The sequence below is a fragment of the Phacochoerus africanus genome, chromosome X (assembly GCF_016906955.1).
Source record: "Phacochoerus africanus isolate WHEZ1 chromosome X, ROS_Pafr_v1, whole genome shotgun sequence".
Classification (NCBI taxonomy): domain Eukaryota; kingdom Metazoa; phylum Chordata; class Mammalia; order Artiodactyla; family Suidae; genus Phacochoerus; species Phacochoerus africanus.
Window position 1 is genome coordinate 64,386,775 of NC_062560.1, and position 20,149 is coordinate 64,406,923.

The 20,149-nt window shown below is 41.7% G+C and overlaps 1 protein-coding gene across 1 annotated transcript in view; it reads right to left on the reverse strand.

The window, feature by feature from the left end:
• The window catches only part of NEXMIF (neurite extension and migration factor), a 144,880-nt gene extending 126,199 nt beyond the window's left edge, over positions 1-18,681 (reverse strand). Inside the window, exon 1 of the mRNA XM_047765861.1 lies at positions 18,144-18,681. The gene's annotated coding sequence lies outside the window, so the exon portion shown is untranslated. The remainder of the gene's footprint in view (positions 1-18,143) is intronic.
• Between the last annotated feature and the right edge of the window lie 1,468 nt (positions 18,682-20,149).

Here is a 20,149-nt window from a genome sequence, read left to right on the forward strand (position 1 = left end):
ATGTATGTTATATCTATGAATGACTTCGAGCTTCAGATAAATGGAGTGAGAGAGCTCCTTTAATACCCCTCCATTTGAAGGTCTGTCTCAGACCTCAAGGCAGTTCCAAACCACCAGTCGCCTTTAATGCATATTAAGATCTCTCTCTACCTAACTGTTGAGTTGGGACATTGGTCTTCTCCTTTGGACTGGAACTTACACAATTGGCTCTCCTGGTCCTCAGGCCTTTGGATTCAGACTAGAAGTACATCACCAACTTCCCTGTGTCTCCACTTTGCAAACGTAATTTTGTAGGATTCCTCAGCCTCCATAATCACACAAGCCAATTACCTTGCACGTGTGTGTGTGTGTGTGTGTGTGTGTGTGTGTGTGTGTGTACACATACAATTGATTCTGTCTCTCTAGAGAATCCTGGTTAATAATCCTTTCATATTTTGGCTGAAAGTCCCCTTCATGACATTTAAAATATTTGATCATAGATGAATCCAAGTATAGGCTCAGAGAGTTAAAGGGGAAGCCAAGTATAAGGATGTAAACTGGCCTCCAAATGGGTGAGTTTTAATACCAGCTCAAATATTTCTCTTTGGCCAAAGTCTTACTTGTTAACTCAAAAAACGAGGGAGGGAATAATTAATTAGATCCATGGTTCCCAATCTATGGTCCCAATCTACGGTTCCCAATCTATTAACAGATCACAAAGGTAATCACTGGGATCCTCAAGTCATTTTCAATGTTTCAAAACTTTAAAGAAAACAGAGCACTTAAATATCATACAGCTGCCTCAGTTATCTAAATGTCGTTTCTTTGCTTTTCCCTGGAATTAGAGCAACCGAGCACAATAATACTGGTTATCCATGCTGATTAGAAACTGTGACACATGTGTGTGTTGTGCATGAACATGAAAAAACTAATGTTTAATAAATGTAGCTTTTTCAAGAGAAAAGAAAACCTCTTCAAAGCACTAACCCTTGTGAAAAAGAAGGAAAGGAAATTAAAATATTGGGAAGCACTGATCTCTCTGATCTGTGGCTGAGGTCCCTTGAAACTCTTCCAGGTTCCCACATCTACTTGCCTCTCTTGTCTTTCCCAGCAAGGACTTCAATCTTCACTTACCTGAGACACTGGAAACAGACTGAATAATGGAAGTCTTGTTCTACCACCCACCTTAGGTCTGAGGACAGTTGTGAAATTTCTGCAGCACTCCTCATGCCCCCTACACCCATGCATTTGGACCTGATTGGTTAAGTTGGGGGCCTTTGGATAGGCAAAAACAAACAAAACAAAACAAACAAAAATGCAAGATTTCCCACAGCCAAGCTAGTTAGCATATAGGCAAGTTCTCTGCAGTTTAGATGCAGTAAGTGCCACTTCACATTTCCCAAAGCCCTTGATAGGTGTGGCAGGTTCAGACTCCCACAGGGAAGTTGTCTGCCCAGTTTGAAGGGGAAATGCTACTAGGTGCCTAAAGCCATTCCTTGTTATAAAGACAGCTTTAGCTCTACAGCTTTTGCTGTGGAGGGGAAAGGGGTGTGGAGAGAAGCTCCCTTGAATTGAAACTTGAATCTGGGGGTAAACACAGCTTGGACTTGTCCCAACATTGGCTTCTATGACCTGGAAACAAGAGTACCCTATGTCCCAGCAAAACACACGTTTGCCGAGTCTCATCCTGCCTATTTCTAAACCTCAATCAACTGCAGAATCTTTAAAAATAAAATCTTTTTTTTGGCAAGGAAGAGAGTTCTTTTTAGAGGAATTTGTTTAATTATTTCAATTTAAAATCTTGAACATTTCCAATCCTGCAGTCTTCACTAATTTGCAGGTGTATACACACTCATGAACACACAAACACACAAACATACACACTGGCCCTTAGAGACCTTGAGGCAGAAATGCAGTTAGCCACTAGCATGACTCCTGGCTTTCTAGCTCTGTATGAAAGAATAGAGCCTGGAACTGAATCGGTCAAATGCTTCTACACAACTACTGAGAACTGACATTTGGTCCGTCTAAAGAGAACCAAAGGTGGCAAGGGCAAGTTAGCAATGAATTAAACTGATTAAAGCCAAAGTGTGGTGAGCTTCAGAGGGCTAAGCTCCATCCGGCTTTCCAAGACCCAAGACCAAGAATAACGATACTTTCATTTCACTTTATTTTATTTTTTAATCTCAGCATCCTGATTTTTTGCTTTGTGACCTTGAGCAAGTAGCTTAATCTCTCAGTGCTTCATTGTTTCAAACACATTGAACTCTCTAGAATGATAAATCATCACCTCTCTTTCTCCCAGCAGGTCTCGATAATTAAATGTAGTTTTGCATGTATGACAATGACTGCAACCAAAATTGTACTCAACAATTCTAATCCTGTGTGTGTGTGTGTGTGTGTGTGTGTGTGTGTATGTAGAAGTAGTGTGGCTTTGTCAGGGATGGATGCTTCTCTGACATAAATGATGAAGAAGTTTTAAGGATTGTTACCCTGTTTGTGGCCCAGCTCAGAAAAAAATTGAGTACCCTACCTCACTCCACAGACCAGGGAAAACAATCACTATCTCTTCTTAGAGGTGGCTTCTCTGAGCTCAGAAGCCCCAGAATTGGCTTCCCATGGGCCTCAGAGGCACCGCTTAGCCTTGGTTTGGAGGTGGAGGGGGTGTATCAGGGCATCACCTGGTCATACCTCAGGCCATTTCAGACCACAATCTAACAGTTCCAAATGAATAATGCAAATACCAATCTAGCTGTTGTTGTTGTTGTTTAGAACAAGATCTGGTCAAAGAACAGAACAAACTTGCTGGGGAATATAGCATGGTCCCTGTTTCCTTCTCTGCATAAGACCCTGCCTATGCTATTTTAATGGCTATATAGCAAAAGTGTGCCTTAAAAATCATTCATTGGCAATATTTCATTGTACAAATCTGTCTTTTGAAAACTGTGCATTATGACATTATAATGTTAAGTGGGAAAAAAAGATAAGGTACAACCAAAGAAACACTAAAATGTACAGAAAAAAGATTAGAAGAAAAAATACTAAATTAGGCAGTCCTTGATATAAAAATGAAGGACTTCTTTTTTATACTCTTGTGTATTTACCACACTTTATTAAAATTGACTGTTTTTATAACAAACAATTCCAGTTTTAGTCTTCTTTTTTCGCTCTCTTTTTTTTTTCTTTTTCTTTTTTTGCCATGGAAAGCTTTCACATACGGGATAGAGAGCCAGGGGGCTCAAGTACAATATTAAATGGATGTGTGCCCTTGTTAAGTAGTTTTCCTTCTCTGGGCCTCTCTTATTCCTTCATAAAATAGGGTAGGAGGAAGACAAGGCGGTATCCCTAAAGACCCTTCCAATTTTGCCCTTTATTGTTTTATAGCCAAAATCACTGGGCTGGCTGAGCTGCGTAGAGCCTTTGCAAATTGTTCTCTGGTCCTAAGAGCTATCAATTAGTCAGATTCTGCGACTTTCGTGTAATGTAACTAGATAGTATTTTATACGAAAAGTATCATGAAAAAGCAATGTACATGTAATTGGCTCTAGAGTACAGTTAGAGTGAGAAAAGGAAATGTAAAAGGAAAAAATGGAATACATCCTTAAACAAGATGTTGAATGAAGCAAAAGAAAACTAGCTGAAGAATGACACATACATTAGGATATTATTTATGTAAATTAAGAATAACACAAAGAACAAGTCTATATTTTTGCCTATGGATTATAAATTATATTGAATAATACATTCCAAATTCATCTTTGCCTCTAGGAATGAATGAATGAGAAGAGGAACAGGGGACAGAATTTAACTTGTATGATTTCTCCCACTGGGAAAAAATCTAAAGCAAACTTTATGTTAAAAATTGTAACAGTTGTTAAGCAACATGAATAAATTCTAGAGATCTGGTGTACAACATAGTGCCTATAGTTAACAATACTGTATTGTACACTTAAAAAACTAAGTGGGTAGATATGTTAAATGTTCTTACCACAATAAAAAAATGTTAAGTTTGTCAATTCTGAGTAAAGATCCAGGTGTGTTTGTTATGTTATTGATTCTCAATGTTTTTCAGCATTTTTCTAATTACTCAAAGTAAAACATGAGTCATTTTTAAAAGAAAAGATTGATATTCCTTCTTCATATTTTTCAAAATCTGTGAAATGTTCATTGATTATGTTTATCAAAGGTTAAATGAATTTAATTTCAAAAAGAGAAAAACATAACAGAACAAAGAAAAGTAAAAGAGGGGGGGTCACTGGGATCAGATAGAGAGAGGCCCTGGGGGACTCAGGAACTTTTTGCCCAAAAGTGACTAACAAACTTCATAAGCCAAGGATTTAATGAATGGACCTACTGCAAGAGGGGGACTTCTGGGCATTCCAGCCCCCATCCCTCACCGTATGTATTTAAAACCCCACTCTGTCTCATTCGTTTTCTCTGGACAGAAACTTCCAGTGATTCTCCTCCAATTACCTAGCCTTTCAGGGACAAATTTTCCATCTTGGCTTCCAAGGCGGCTGTTACAACACCACAAATCACCTTCTGCCATCTCTTCTTGAGCCAAACTCCTACTGGTTTCCAGGAATCATATGGGGAATATGGCTCTCTGAATTTATTCCCTCGCAGTACTCAGCTCACAACATTTCTTAAATTAAATGTCTTACTACAAAAGCTGAACCTGCTGAAGATAAAAGCTTTTCATTTTTCTCATGCTGCCCTCCCCCAAGCTAAATCCCTGTCACACTTAGAAATGCCATTTTATCCCCCAACTCTGAAGAAATCTCAGTCATCTCGGCTCTTTGCTGCATACTGATTGACAATTGAATCCATTTGCTTTTATCAACTTCCTGTCTCTTGATTCCCTACATGGCCCCTTTTGTTAGCCCTTTTCCTCCAGCCCTCTTTGCTTTTTGTGGGCACCTCACAATATGATATTTTTGAATGGCTCCTCCTGCCCTAACCTTCTGCCACACCTAGGAGCCATAGCCTCTCTTGGCTGATGTAACTGAAGTGCTGGCTCCAGACTTTGCTCTCTAAGGATAGCAATGACCTTGCATCCAATCACACAATATGCCAGGAAAGCAGCTGTAGTCAAAGGAGATATGGATCCTGTGCAACATCAAGGGGAAGGTTGAAGGCCCTGCTAAGTGATGGGGGTAGGCTGTGAAGGCGAGGGAGTGCATTAAATGGAATGGATAAGCACAAGCTTTGTGTGCTCTGAAGTGAGAGTTTCCCTTACCTCACTGTTCAAAGAGGCCACTGATACGGAAATCCAAGGGAAAATATCAGGGATTGGCCTATAATAATCACTCTGTCTCTGATTTACAGTGTGTCTTTGGGAAATTCACTTTAAAGTATCTGAAACTCAATTTCCCCATCTGGAAAATGTTATCATCATGGAAACTGTCGCTGTGGGAAAAGATCTTAGAGATCAGCTCTAGACTAAGTCCTTGTTTCACAGTTTGAAAACTGAGGCCCAGGGAGGGGAAGCAACTTGTCCTATATGTCTTTAATATTTACCTTCCCTAAGTCCATGAGGTTGTTTGTGAGGTCAAATGAAATAAAACATAGTATCCCTTTAAATCTTCTACAAGAGAGGGGCTATAGAATTATAAGGTGTTATTACTGGCAGCTTTTGTGCCTATGGTCCCTTAACATAAATGTCTCCTAAATGAAGACACATCAGTCTTAGTTTTTACTTTCTCAGGACCACTGAACACACAATTGTCTCCCTCAGCTGGCCATCTCAGCAACAAGCCCAGACAGCAACTCTCTACCCTATCATCCACCGTTGCCTCTTCTACTTCAGGCTAACCCAGTTGCTTAAGCACTGCTTCTATCTGAAGGTTTGGAAATTGTCGATCACCCCAGCATCCTCCTCTAAGTTCATCGTAGCTGATGCCACCTTACATTGTGAGACACCCAGCATTTCAGTGCCATAAGTACAATAAATGGAGAAGGGAGAATCTCATTACAAAGGGCTTTCTAGAGAGATCTTGGGAGTGGAGTCAGAGCCATGAAGATCAGAGAAAGGCTGAAGAAGTCTAAAAGGAGAGAGGGCAAAATAAAGAGCATACCTGGGATCACACTTTTTCTTTCAGTGCATATTATGGCAAAATGGCTTTTCATTTAAAAGAGAACATGATGGAAGATAGTATGGGAAAAAGAATGTGTATATATGTATGACTGGGTCACTATGCTGTACAGTAGAAATTGACACAACGCTGTAAATTAACTGTACTGTAATAAATATTTTTTAAAAGTAATTTGACGGTGCTCTTATCTAGTATGTGGCCTGACTATCTGGGGGAGGCCTCTGGATTCTTAAGCCTAATAAATTTTCACAAAATAAAAGAACCCCATTCCTGGCATTAGCTGCACTCACTTTAGGTCTCCATTAACCAAATGTGCTCAGTGCTGGAAGATATCAAAGCCATACCTAAAGGTAGAATGGTATAGGTGAAAATCAAAAGGGAGAGATTAGTCCACCTATTTGCTTTTCAGCATCTTACACTGGTTAGCTAGAAGTGACTTGTCCTTGATGAATCATGAATCAAATCACTGGACAATAAACAAATGGGCCTTTACATTTAGTCAGGTGCTAAATATATGTACATGTATGAAGTATTATTGAAATAGGGCAAAAAAAAAAAAACAGTGGCTTATAGGAAAAGACTGAGATCAATGGCAAGGATGGCTGATTCTAGATTCTCTTCCCAGATGTGTATAGTAGTATCCTGATCCTTTGATCCCTTTGCTTAACTATTGATCACTGTCTTCAAAATTAAGTGGTGTATTTGGAGCCTCATTGAGAGACAAAGTGACAAATCTGGATTTTGGTTGCTCCCACTAATTCATCTCCATATATCTGAGTAACAGACCAGGAATAATCACCTCTTCCCCACAAATACACATATGGAAGGATCTAGGTGAGCCATGGTCCTGATTTACAACTGAAAACTTGACCTTGGGTTATGAAGCATGCCCATCTCTCTTTTTACAGCCTAACTTCCAAACTGCTGCTTCTTCAAATGAATATGTTTTTGTTTAGCTTTAAGTCAAACCACATAAATCTGAAGAACTCATTCCTTTTCTTTTACCTATTTAGTCAAATAGATTTGACTATGTCATTTATGAAACATCTTAACATGTCAAGACCACATTTAAGGATCCAGTGTTGCCATGAGCTGTGGTATAGGTCGCAGACGGCTCGGATTCTGCGTTACTGTGGCTGTGGTGTAGGTGGGCAGCTACAGCTCTGATTCAACCCCTAGCCTGGGAACCTCCATATGCCATGGGTGCAGCCCTAATGGAAAAAAATCAAAATAAAATTTAAAAATATATATTAAAAAAAAACCACGTCAAGACCACAGCTTTGCACATATAGGATTTCCTATAGGAAAAGGCAATGAGACATATACCATAATAAAACATATATTCAATAGATAATAAATACACCTCTTCCCTTGCCAAGAGGTAAAGTACATAGGCAGCCCATAAAAGCAAGCACTCAGAGATGTATTCACAAATATAGAGATCCAATAAGGGAAAATGTTACTGAACTGTCCCAAGGGGAAATTGAGAACACTGACTCTACATTAAGGACAGTCCTGCAAGTCTAAGCAAGAGAGATTTGAGAAGGCAACAGTTATACCAGTGTACAAAGAAGCTGTGTAACAGGGTCTACTGACTCTCTGGGCCTTGGACAAAAAAGTGCCAACAAGTCAACATGGAGTTCTGTGAAGGACAGAGCTCTTTCACAAATGCCACCCAACTTACTGAGCACGCTGGAAGCCTAAAGGATCAGAACACTGGTGCCACCGAGATGCCAAATAAACCCTAGATTTTACAACCTAAAGAATACCCTGTTCATAACCTACTCTTTTCTGTTAATATTTCCTCAATCAATGGTTACTTCAGTCATGGAGGTAGAGTTTGTTGCTATAAATAAAAAAACTTCTTCCCAATAGTGGAGAATTTCCCTTTAACCAAATGGAGTGGTACTGGAATCTACAGCATGTCACCCTACCTCTCTCACAAGGATTGAGAGGACGAAACTTGATTAATACTATGGCATAGTTTCATTGTTTCCACTGTGTTGATAATGTCCAGTTGAGTTCCCTGAACCCATATCTCTGTAACATTCGTAGTACCTCAGGTTTTAGAAATAAAATCCCAGCCACAGACTGAAAATCCAATAACTAGGTCCTTGTCTGATTCTACTTGTACTAGATTATCTAACCCCAAACCTCGATTCTTATAGGACCAAACTCCCTTCACCATCCTCAGTCTTCCTAGAACACTGATGAAATTGTTTTATGTATGTGTTATCCAATATGGTAGCCACTAACCACATATGATAATTAAGCACTTGAAATGTGGCTGAATTCCAACCACTACCCAGAAGTAATGAGAAGCTCTGCCCTCCAAATGTCAACAAAGGCTGAGTAAGGGAACCTGAACTTCTACTTCCACCTGACAGTAACAAAGGCAGCATACTCTCTTCCCCTGCTGAAGCAGTGTCAGGAAAAGCTAACTACAATGGAAAGTTTAAATAAGATCCAGAATCTTGTAATGTACTACAAAAATGTGCAGGTTTCTGTTAAAAATCACTCATCATACCAAGAACCAGAAATATTTCAAGCTAAATGAAAAAGGCAAGCAATAGATACCAAAGCCAAGATGACAGAGATGCTAGAATTATCTGGCAAAGATTTAAAAGCACCCATGATAAAAATGCTTAAATAATCATTTACAAACACTCTTATAACAAACGAAAAACAGCAAATACATGGAAGAACCAAGTGGAAACTTTAGAATGAAAAATATAATAACTGGAAAAATTTAAAAGCTCAATATATGGTCTTTGCAATGGAATGAAGAGGACTTAGTAAAGAATCAGGTAATTTGATTATAAAACAACAGAAATTATCCAATCTGAACAGCAAAGAAAATTAGATGGAAAAAAATTAACAAGGCCTCAGAGTCTCTGTAGAAAGAAATACCTAACTTTCCTGTCATTAGAGGAGGCTTGGAACAATAATGTAAAGCAGGCAGGACAGAAAAGGTATTCAGAGAAATAATGCCCGAACACTTCCCAAGCTTGACAAAAGACATAAACCTACAGATTCAGGAAGCTAAGAGTATTACAAACTGGATGAACCCAAAGAAATCTATGCCAAAGCACATCACAGTCAAACTTTTGAAAACTAAAGACATTTTAAAAAAAGAACTTGAAAGCAATGAGAAAAAAATGATGCATTACCAACAGGGGAAAATAATTCAAATGATTTCTCATCAGAACCCATGGAGACCAAGAGGGAGTGGCACAACTTTTTGAAGTGCTGAAAGAAAAGAACTGTCAACTTAGAATCCTATATGCAGTGAAAATATCCTTTAGGAATGCAAGGAAAATCAAGAAATTCTCAGATAAAGGAAAACAAAAAGAATGTTGCTAATGAATCTTCACTGAAAGAATAGCTAAAGGAAGTTCTCTAAACAGAAAGAAAAATATAAAAGATGGTATCTTGAAACCTCAAGAAGGAAGGAAGAACAACAGAAAGAGTAAAATTAAGAGTAAACACAATTGAATTTGCTTCTCTTGTTGCGTTTCCTCAATTATGTTTAACAGTTGAAGCAAAAATTGTAACACTGTCTGATGTATTTCTAAATATATGTAGAGGAAATATCTAGGGCAATGATATTATAAATAAGGGAGGATAAAAGGGCTTAATGAGAAGTAACATTTATTTAAACAAGTAAAATGTTGATACTAGTAGACTGTGATAAGTTATGTACAGGCACTCTGGAAAACAGTTTTGCAGTTTCTTAAAAAACTAAACATACACTTACCATAGACCCAGTAATCACACTCTCAGGCTTTTTCCCCAGAGAAATGAAAACATGTCCACATGAAAAACTGTACCACTAACCTGTACAACTTTATTTGTTATAGCCAAAAACTGTAGACAACCAAATGTCCCCTAACAGGTAAATGGTTAAACAAACTGTGATACATTCATACCATGGAATACTGTTCAGCAGTATAAAGGAATGTACTATTTATACACAGAACAACTTGGATAGATCTCAAGGGCATTATGCTAAATGAAAAAAGTGAACCTGAAAAGGTCACATACTCTATGACTCCATTTACATGACATTTTTGAAATGACAAAACTATAGATGTAGAAAAAAAAAGATTAGTGATTGCCAGAGGTTAGGGATAGTAGAAGTGAATGGGTGAGTGTGACGATAAAAAACAATGAAGAGGTAGCACAAGAGAGAACTTTTGTGGTGGATGAAAGAGTATTCTATCTCAATTGTGGTAATGGTACACAAATCCACACATGATAAATGACATAGAACTAAACATACCCATTGTTCCAATATCAAGTTCATGGTTTTGGTCTTATACTAAAGCTATGTAAGATATAACTATTGGGGAAATTGGGATAAGGGTGCTGTAGGACCTGTCTGTACTCGCAACTGAGAAAGAAAAAAACATCTTTTTTAGGCAGGTAGGCATAGTAATGACCCTCCAAAGTAGTCCACATACCACTCCTATAACCTGTGGATATATTAGGTTATACTGTACAACATGAATTATGGTTGCAGATGCTATTAAGTTTGCACATCAACCAACTTTGAGATGGGAGACAACCCTGTATTTTTCTATCCAAGTAAACCCAATGTAATCAGTGAGGTCTATAAAGATGGAAGAGAGAAGCAGAAGAGTAAGAGAAGGAGATGTGATGACGGAAGCAAGATTGAAGTGATGCAATGTAAGGAATCAATCCACCATTGCTGACTTTGAGGATGTAGGGGAGCCATGAATCAAGAAATGTGGGCCGAATCTAGAAGCTGGATAAGACAAAGAAACGGAGTCTCTCATACAGAAAGGAATGCAACCCTGGCCATATGTTAATTTTAGCTCAGTGAGACTTATTTCAGATTCTTAACCTCTAGAATTGTAAGATAATAAATTTATGTTGTTTTAAACCACTAAGTTTTTGGTAGTTTGCTAGAAAAAACTAATATAATCACCAACTAGGAGTTAAAAACTAACCCACTCAACTGGCTTTTTGCAGAGTACATTTGATTCATTAGTCAGAAGTCAATAACTATATACTATAATCTTGAGTCAATGGTAGTACATCATGGCTAATGCTATTTGCAATTCCACATCACCAATGATAGCAATGATAGAAATCTTGCCTCAGAATTGCAGGGAAAAAACATGTTACTCCCTATTAAATGGGACCTGCTAAGCCAAGGCAGAAATAAGAACAGAAGCGTTTGTGCCATGGAGGCTGGAAATATTCTCTCAATTTAGCTAGAGGTAACTGTTTGCCAGGGAATTTCTTGCTCTGTTAGAAAACTGGGCATTTACACTTATTTTCTAACAGGGGGAATGTATAAATAATAGAAAAATGCATCGCATTAGAAAAAGGGTAGGGTAAATTAATAAAAATGGTAAAAAGACCTAACCAGAAACAAAACTAATTTTCTATAAGACAGGAGAATCAGTTTTATTCCTTTCTCTGTCCCAAGTATCCCAGTGCCTAGTACATAATAGATGCTCAATGTTTGTTGAATAAAATTAAAAATGATCATTAATGGACGCTTCCAAATTGAGAATTCTATTAGCCCTCATAGTGTGCCATACTCCAAACTGCTAAGAAAAGAAAGCAAAGAGACAGGCAGGAAACATTCATGGAAAGGAACACCACATATTCCTGCTACTGCAACTCCAAGGCGCAGATGTGGCATATATTGATGTTTGTAGGGGCCAAGGAGTTTGTCTTTAATATATGATTTTAGATCTCCAGGATGGCTAATGCTCCAAAAGGCCCATGAGTCCACTAGCACGAGTTTCCTATTTTTGTCAAGGCCACTGGCTAAGAGAAATATACAGAGATAGCGAGAGAGATGAAGAGAGAGAATAGGGGCAGGTGAGCCTGAGTGAGCTTTTATGTAATGCATTTTATATACTAATAATGGATTTGTGGAGGGTGAGTGTTGAACAGACAGTTTTAAGAATCTGAAAGTTGACAAAAGGATTTGGAGAAACTAGCCTGGACTTATTTTTGGTGAGAATAGTAATGTCAAGATAAGTGCTAAGTGACTCTTTTTCATAATAAAAAATGCCTAAGGGAATTCCCGCTGTCACACAGTGGGTTAATAATCTGGCTTGTCTCTGTGGCAATCCTGGTTCAATCCCTCAGCTCGGCACAGTGGGTTAAGGATCATCCACTTCAAGTTACCTTGACCACGACATCCATGGAACAGGAATTCTCGTAATAACTGGACAAAGGCTAGTGCAGAGGTTTTTAACTCACAATGTATGTGGCTGGACTTCCTGAAAATGTATGTGAATGTCATATATGTAAATGAGCACTTTTCTGAAGAGAGTATCCTTGGCATTCATAGAGTTTCTAAAGGGATACATGCCAAAAAAGTTTAGGAACCGCTAAGCTAGATAGTTATGGCCCACTTTTTCTAATTTCCTATTCAGTAAAGCTCTTCTTTAGAATGTGGTCCAGTTATTTAGTAACTAAAGAGACAAGTCTCTGTTCAAGCAAATTGCTGAGATCTGGTCTCTGGGTTAATAAATCACATGGATGCCTGGAATGAAATGGCAAATATTGGGAAGGAGGGCAGGAAGAATTTATTAGCACTATAAAATTTAGGTACTGCAATAGGCAAGAAAGAAAAGATCACTATTGACATTTTGACTCAAACAAACAAATTCACCTGTGGATTTCACTTTCAGGGTCATCCTCTTGCCACTCCAGCAGGTTTTGGATGATCTCCCAAACCCTAGATATCAGCTGATAGGTATGTATTCAGGAAATGTGGACTCATTCTAACACTGGCCTAAGCAAAGCTCAATTATGAAGAGGAAGTTTAAAACCATTTGCAAAAGCAACTCTGAATGGCTTCACATTTTCTTCTTGTCTCTATTATTTCTTTTTCTATAGCAGGCAGGGTCTTTTGACCCTGGCCCCAAATCAATGAAAACCAATCATAGATTCCTCAGATTGGAAGGCAGTTTAAAAAGTCATCTTGTCCATTACAGAAAAGGCAAATGGAGATAAATTTAAATTTTATTCATATACCTGTATATTTGGCAAGACCACATGCAAACTATTCTGGACAGAGAAAGAATTACCTGTGTACTTCTTAAAAGAAGAATTCATACTTCATTTGGTACCACCCTCTTTTGTCTTACAACTACCATGATCGGGATGATCTTTCTTAACCTAAATGCTTTCTGATATGCTTTAAACTTATTACCTATTACCAGTCTTTCATGAAAATGAGAACAGCCCCTCTCCAGCACGGAGATAACATGTGTGTGCATATGCACAAATGCACATTAGAGGGATGTCTTTAGACCCAGTAATCCAATTCTGTCAAGCCCAAAGCCTGAATCGTTTCTGAGATTCTCATCCTCCAGAAAGACTTCTTAGCTAGGAAAAGGATAGACTGAGCTGGTTAAGGGATTACAACATCTTCAAAATCATTATCCCCACCCCCCACCAAGTTTTACAAATATAACCATTTCCCCAAATCAAGAAGCACTGTTTGATTTAAAGGTGACTTATAGTTAGGGTGAACATAGAATTTTTTGTCAAAAATGGGACACTCGAGAGTGAAATAAGTATGCTGGGACAACGAGTATAAACTAAAACATATGGCCACCCAACCTACAGTCCTCCATAGAGGAAATGCTTTAACTTTCCCCAAACAAAATGAATCTCTACACCTGTTCTCAATGAAGGATGGCTTGGCACTACTCTAGTAGTGAGGCCCACGGTATAATCTTGGTATCTAACTTCTAATCTCCCTCAGGTTAAACATCAGGAGCAACTTCTTAGGCTAGTTGTGTAATACTTAAAATAGGCTATTGAGGGAGAGAGGTGTAACTTTTTAAATAGGATTTTGAGGTGTTTGAGAAAATAGTAGATAATTGTTTATATCAAAATCACCTTACTGGAGATGGATAAGATGACCTATTGAAGTGCCTTTTAGAAAAATTAAAATTATGAGCCTCGTAGTTGGTCTGGAAGACGTCAATCCTTTTTTTTTTTTGTCTTTTTGATATTTCTTGGGCCACTCCCGCGGCATATGGAAGTTCCCAGGCTTAGGGGTCCAATCGGAGCTGTAGCCACCGGCCTACGCCAGAGCCACAGCAACGCGGGATCCGAGCCGCGTCTGCAACCTACACCACAGCTCACGGCAACGCCGGATCCTTAACCCACTGAGCAAGGGCAGGGACCGAACCCTCAACCTCATGGTTCCTAGTCGGATTCGTTAACCACTGCGCTACGACGGGAACTCCGTCAATCCTTTTTCTACCAGAGAACAAGAGAGTGAAAGACATTGGATCATAGTGCTTACCTACAGCAAAAGAGGCCAAAAGAAGCACATTCCCTAGCAGAGGCCTATGAACCACAATGGGCAATGAGGGACCAGAGGGAAGAGAGACAGAGTCCTTATCCTTACCTGTAGCTGGCCCAGAAAAGGCCTTAGCATTGCTAAAAGGTAGTGTCCCCCACTTTCCTAGCTGACCCTCACCCTCCACTTTCCTAGCTGACCCCACCCCAGACCAGACTTCTCCAAGGTTGATGTGCTTACTTTTGGACAGGGCGAATGTTGTTTGAGAAAACAGGAATGTTCGCCTCTGCCTAAAATGAAGTTTTCTGGGTGAGAGGAAAGGTCTGAAGTTAAAGACAGCCCCAAGTGATGCTGGCTCGTCCAGCACCCTTTATTTTGATTCCAAGCAGCCATGGAGAAGTGGCAAGAAGAGCCCAACCAAGTCCTTTGTGTTTAACTCTATGACACTGGGTTTGAAAAGGTACTTTCTGGTGGAGAAACTGTCAGTTAGGTAGCTAGCTGATGGGCAAGTTTTCAGAGGAAGTAAAACGTAAAGAAGAAAGAAAGAAAAAAATTTAAATGTCCAAATCTGAAGTCTTTAAGATGGGAAAAGCAGGAAAGCCAGATGACCTACTCCTTAGTGTATCATTTCCCTTCTCCATCATCCACTTTGGTCCTTCTCTTTTTTCGCTTGCTACAAGCAGGAACACTTTAAACTATCTATGTGTCACCAGATAAATAAGGTTAAAGACAATATAACTTAGTCAAAGGCCAATCAGAATCTCCTTTTCTCCCTTTACTAAGGGATTTGGAGAAAAAGAAAGTACTCACTACAAACGGACATAGGAACACAGAAATTGCAATCAATGCTTCTTTGGTTAGGCTAGCCCCTCTCCTAAGCAAATACTTCTGAGATTGGGATCTCCACCACTGATTGTGTCAGAAATCCGTGAGCCTATCTTTGTGTGTTTAAAAATCCAGCCCTTATCACTTTCCTCACCTCTCTTCTCCCACCTCATAAACACAGGCAACACTACCACATCTTTAGCTCTCGGCTTGCTGGGTAGTTTACAAGTAATCAGACAATGTAAAGAAAGAAAAACAGAAGCAGGATTGAGTAAAACAGTGAGAAAGTGGCAGTATTCTGCACTTGTTTGACTTTGGCAATAGGATGTTATAGGTTTGCTTGTGTGTGTGTGTGTGTGTGTTTTAAAAAGCACTAATGCATCAGATATATATTTATTCACTGAACAGGTTGATTTATTTAGCGGACTTGACATATGTCAAATTCTACCATGTGCTTACATAATTGTTACCCATTTATCAGGGCTGTTATTTAGCCAAATATTTGTTTTAAAAGGATTTTCCTTTAAATGACTTTCTCTAGCCCACTGCACAATCAATCCATGGTTCATTTTAATTATGTTATGTTATGCTACGTTGCATTATGTTACATTAACAACAACTATTTGGTGGACATCTCTGAAACCTAATCTTTCCAGGCCCGTTTCATCTCCACCCAAAATCTATTCCTTTTTTCCCTTGTAATAAATTTCTGGTTAAAATCACATCATAGGGAAAAATTTTAAAACATGTACAATGTCCTTTCATGTTATGCTATTTTACACTCAATGTTTGTTTTTTTTTTTAAAAAAGCAGTTTCTCAACACACTGTTAAAATCACAGACTGAATATTGTTAACCTAAAAAACTGGCTATGAGGACAAAAGGATATGATTTTGTGTGTGTGTGAGTATGGGCCTGTGGGGTGTGGAAGAATGGTTGGGACAGTTAGGGGAGAGGTAGGTGGATAATTAGAATAAGAGAAAGTAAATGTAATCAAATTTCAAGACTTAAATTTTGTTGAATCACCCTACCCCATCTGAACACATGTGCATACAAAAAAAATTTTTTTCAATTCAAATGCATGCAATCTATCTAGGTTCTGTGGGAGGTAAAATATTGGAAGGTATTTCCAAGAAACAAAAATGTCTAATCACTAGCTGCCATGCTTGGTTTGAATTCCTCTATTGTAAATATGCCATTTGCAAAACCAAGAGGCTTGTTTTAGCCTTTCAGGTCAAGGAGTGTGGGGACTAGGAAAGATGAGGTGTGGGGGAGAGGAAGGGAAATCCCACCATTACACAAGTAAATCTTTGACCTAGTAAGCAAATACGTTTTTGTTGTTACTGTTGGGTAAAATGTACAAGTCTTCCAGAAATTAGACACTGTAATAAAAATGTACCAGCCCAAATTTAAATTGCTCACCAGACAGATGGTTAATTATATTCACAGCCACATATTTCACTGGGATAGAGTTTCAGACACTAAGCCAGTTTTATTTGATTAGCTGGTTTCCCAGTTAATATGTAAAATGACAGTTACTTAGGGCTTTTATGTTCCCTTCTAAAAATATATTTTAAATAAGTGTAAATTCTCCTCGGTCATGAGAACATCATGCTGTAAATAAAACGTTTGGTCATATGTTACCCTATGTGTAAAAGAAGTAAGGGAGGTTCATCCCAGAAAACCAAATGGTCTCTATAGTTTCAAGACCATTGAAACACCTTTTTCACCAAGAAAATATTTCAGCAACTATCAGCACACTGCTCCTCCCCCCCAAAACAACCAAGGAGATAGTCAAATCCCAGGTTAAAGTGCTTTCGATGCTTTTTAAAAACAGACCTGGGAGCCCTATACCCAAATCATGTCTTTTCAGATAAGTCTAGAAAATGGAACATTAGGAAAAGGCCACAGAGCTAAGTATACTGCTGTGCACAGAATTCAACAATATTCTGGGAGCCAAAACCCAGAAGCAAAATATGAAACCCATTTATTCCAAAATGCAACCAGAAGCTCGACGAAAATCAAGTGTGCTGGGGATGCAATTTTTTTTTTTTTTTTAACTTCGAAAAAGAAAATCTTGCGCGAGTTACTCGGTCCCTCATGAATCAGATAGACAGAAGCAGTCATGCTGAAACCACTGGATTCCTCAGCAGAACGGCGTCAACTCAGCCGCGCGTTTTCCACACTTTCTCTGAGCCTGGCCCAGCTCCCCGCGCGGGCTCGCGGCCTCCCCGCCCCACCCGGTGTTCGAGAGCGGAGCGGACATGTCCTGCGGGGCGCGGCAGAGCGAAGAGCGGGAAAGGGCCGCAGGCCAATTACCAATTACCCAAAGGTGACAAGCCGGGTGAGGCTCGGTAGGGCCCCCAACTTAGACTCGCCCGCGGCCGTGGTCGGGTGACGAGTGCTCAGGGGCGCTCTGCGGTCGCCAGGGGAGCCCTGCGCTCACGGGAGGCGCCGGCGCCCGAGCTTCGCACCTTTGCAGCTTTAGCCCTGATGCCGGGTCACCGCCGCCGCGTGGGTTTGCCGGCTCGCGTCGAAGCGTGCAGCGTTAGTGCCGGTTCCCCAGCAAGGATCTCCCCAGCGCCCGCCCGAAAGGAGGCGGCACTCGGCTGGTCCCCGTTGCCCAGCTCTGCGCGTGCGAGCGCAGCGGCTCTGGCCCGCTGGCTTCCCCTCCCCCCGGCGCAAGCACAGAGGCCTTTCCTAGATTGCAGTGCCTGTCAGAGCTAGCCGGGATCTCTCACCCTCGCGGCCTCAGTACCTCGTACACAGACACACACACGCACGCCATTCTCACATAGATGCCCTCCCTTCTGGTTTCCCTTCCTGCTCTTCTCGCTCGGCTTCCCCTAATCCGTTCCACCCCCTGCCACCGCCTCCCCGCGCCAGCCGGGAAGCCGGGAGAAGGCCAGAGGGCTGGATGGCAGCGCTCCTACTCACCTCCCAGGCCGACTATCGAGGCGCACGTCGCTGGCGGGCTCAGGCAGCGGGCGCTGGAGCTAGCGCGGCCAGTCAAGGCTGGGCTGTCGCCGTCGCCGCAGCTGCTCGAGCTGCCCCCGCCGCCGCTGCTGCTACTGCTGCCGCCGCCGCCGCCTCTGCCTCAGCTCCATGCGCCGGGCCCGCCAGGTGGACGCGCCTCTCTCCCTCAGGCGCCGCCGCCGCCGCGGTGCTAGACGGAGTCAGAGCTGTCAGGCTCCGGCCTTGAAACTCAGCGCCTCAGTGGCTGCCGGCTCCTCTCAGGGTCTGCTTTTCGCGTGTACCGCCGCTCGCTCGGGCCGGGGCTACCTCACCCACGGGCTGCGCGCGCGGCGCTGGAGCCCGCTCAGTGAGGTGGCTGCGGCCGTCCGCGGGAGAGAGAGAGAAGGAGGGCGGCTGCTACTGTCGCTGTCGCTGTTAAAGCTATTGCTAAATGCTTCTCCTGCTGCTCCTGCTACTGCTTCTGCTGTGGCGGCGGCGGCGGCTGCTGCTGATGCTACTGGTTTTCCTTCCCGGGTTCTCCCCCTGCCTCTTCCCCACTCCTTCCCCCCCCCCCTTTCTCCACCTCCTCCTCCTCCTCCTCCCCCTCTCCTCCCTTGCCGCTTTTCTCAGAGCCTCTGCGGGCGCTGCCTGGTCTCCTCTTTTCCCCGAGCTGCCTCTGTCCATTCAGAAAGGTGCCCAGAGTGGGACTACCTAGGCTGCCACCATCGCTATTGCCCCTACCATTGTTTCCTTCAACACGGCTGTTCTTGCTGGACGCGTTCCCCCCTCTACCTCCCTTCCTCACCACAGCCTTCCTTTTCCCTCTCGCGCTCTCTTCCCTCTCTACATTTCCTTCCCAATGTGCCCCCTCCCACTTTGTCCGTCTGTCCCTCCCTCCCCTCAGGCACCCGGGAGCGCGCACTGCGCGGCCACCTGTCATAAAGGGCGCGCACCCCTTCCCCACCCCCACCCCGCCCCCCACTCGCATTCTTGCAGCCAGCCTAGTCCACTGCGCCAGTGGCGCGTTCTTCCCTGGGCAGACACGCAGCTGGACATCACTCTCCCACGCCTGCCTTTTTGGGTAGTTATATGTACCAAGAGGGCGCTCTGAAGTTTGGGGAAGAATATTCCAATGGCTTCTTCCACCAAGCATCTAACCATCCAACCTCTACCTACCCTTAACTTCAGAGTCTAGGCCCCCAGGAGGATGGGTTGTGTTGGAAGGGTTGAAGGGTCATTCCCCAGTGAATTGGAGAGGGGTGGGTGTTTTTTGGAATAAAGGAGATAAGAAGGCAACATGAATGTGCCTGGAAGGAAATGAAATGTGCCTGACTGCTGTCATAGAGAAATCCCTTAGGTGGTCATTTTCCTTCAGAATTCCTGGGAACGCAACAAACAAGGGATTTGAGAGCAATTTAGAAAGTACTATTCAGCACTCCTGCAGCCCTGAGTATAAGGTCGGGGCCTGAGCCCTTTGAGTCACTACCACTGGCAGCCAGGGCAAGAGATGGAAAGGCTGGTGGTAGAACAGAAGGGGTAAAACTAAGCTACTTTGTATGCACTTACTCCAGCAAGCCATTACCAAAGCACAGCTTCACTAGTTTGGCAGGGGCCAATTTCAGGTTTCATGGCTGCCACAGCTGCAGCCTCATTTTGCTGCCAAGGCCCAGGCTTTGAGACCATCACCCTCAACAGAACATCTGTGGCCTGTCCCATAACCCTCCCTCAGAAATAGCACAGGTTGGGGTGGGAGCTGTTTCCATTTCCCTGGCAAAGTATGAGACAAAAACAAACAAAAGTTCTAGATATCCCATAGCCAACAAGGTCTGGGTTGCCTTTTCAAGTTTGAAGCATTCTCCATGAGTCTTTGATCACTGAGCAGTAAAGTGTCTGGGCACAGGGGGCCCTTTTATAATTCCTCATCTTTGTGCCTTGGGTTCTGCCATTCTGTCCGCTTAGAATATTCTTGTTCTTTCTCCCTCTCATTT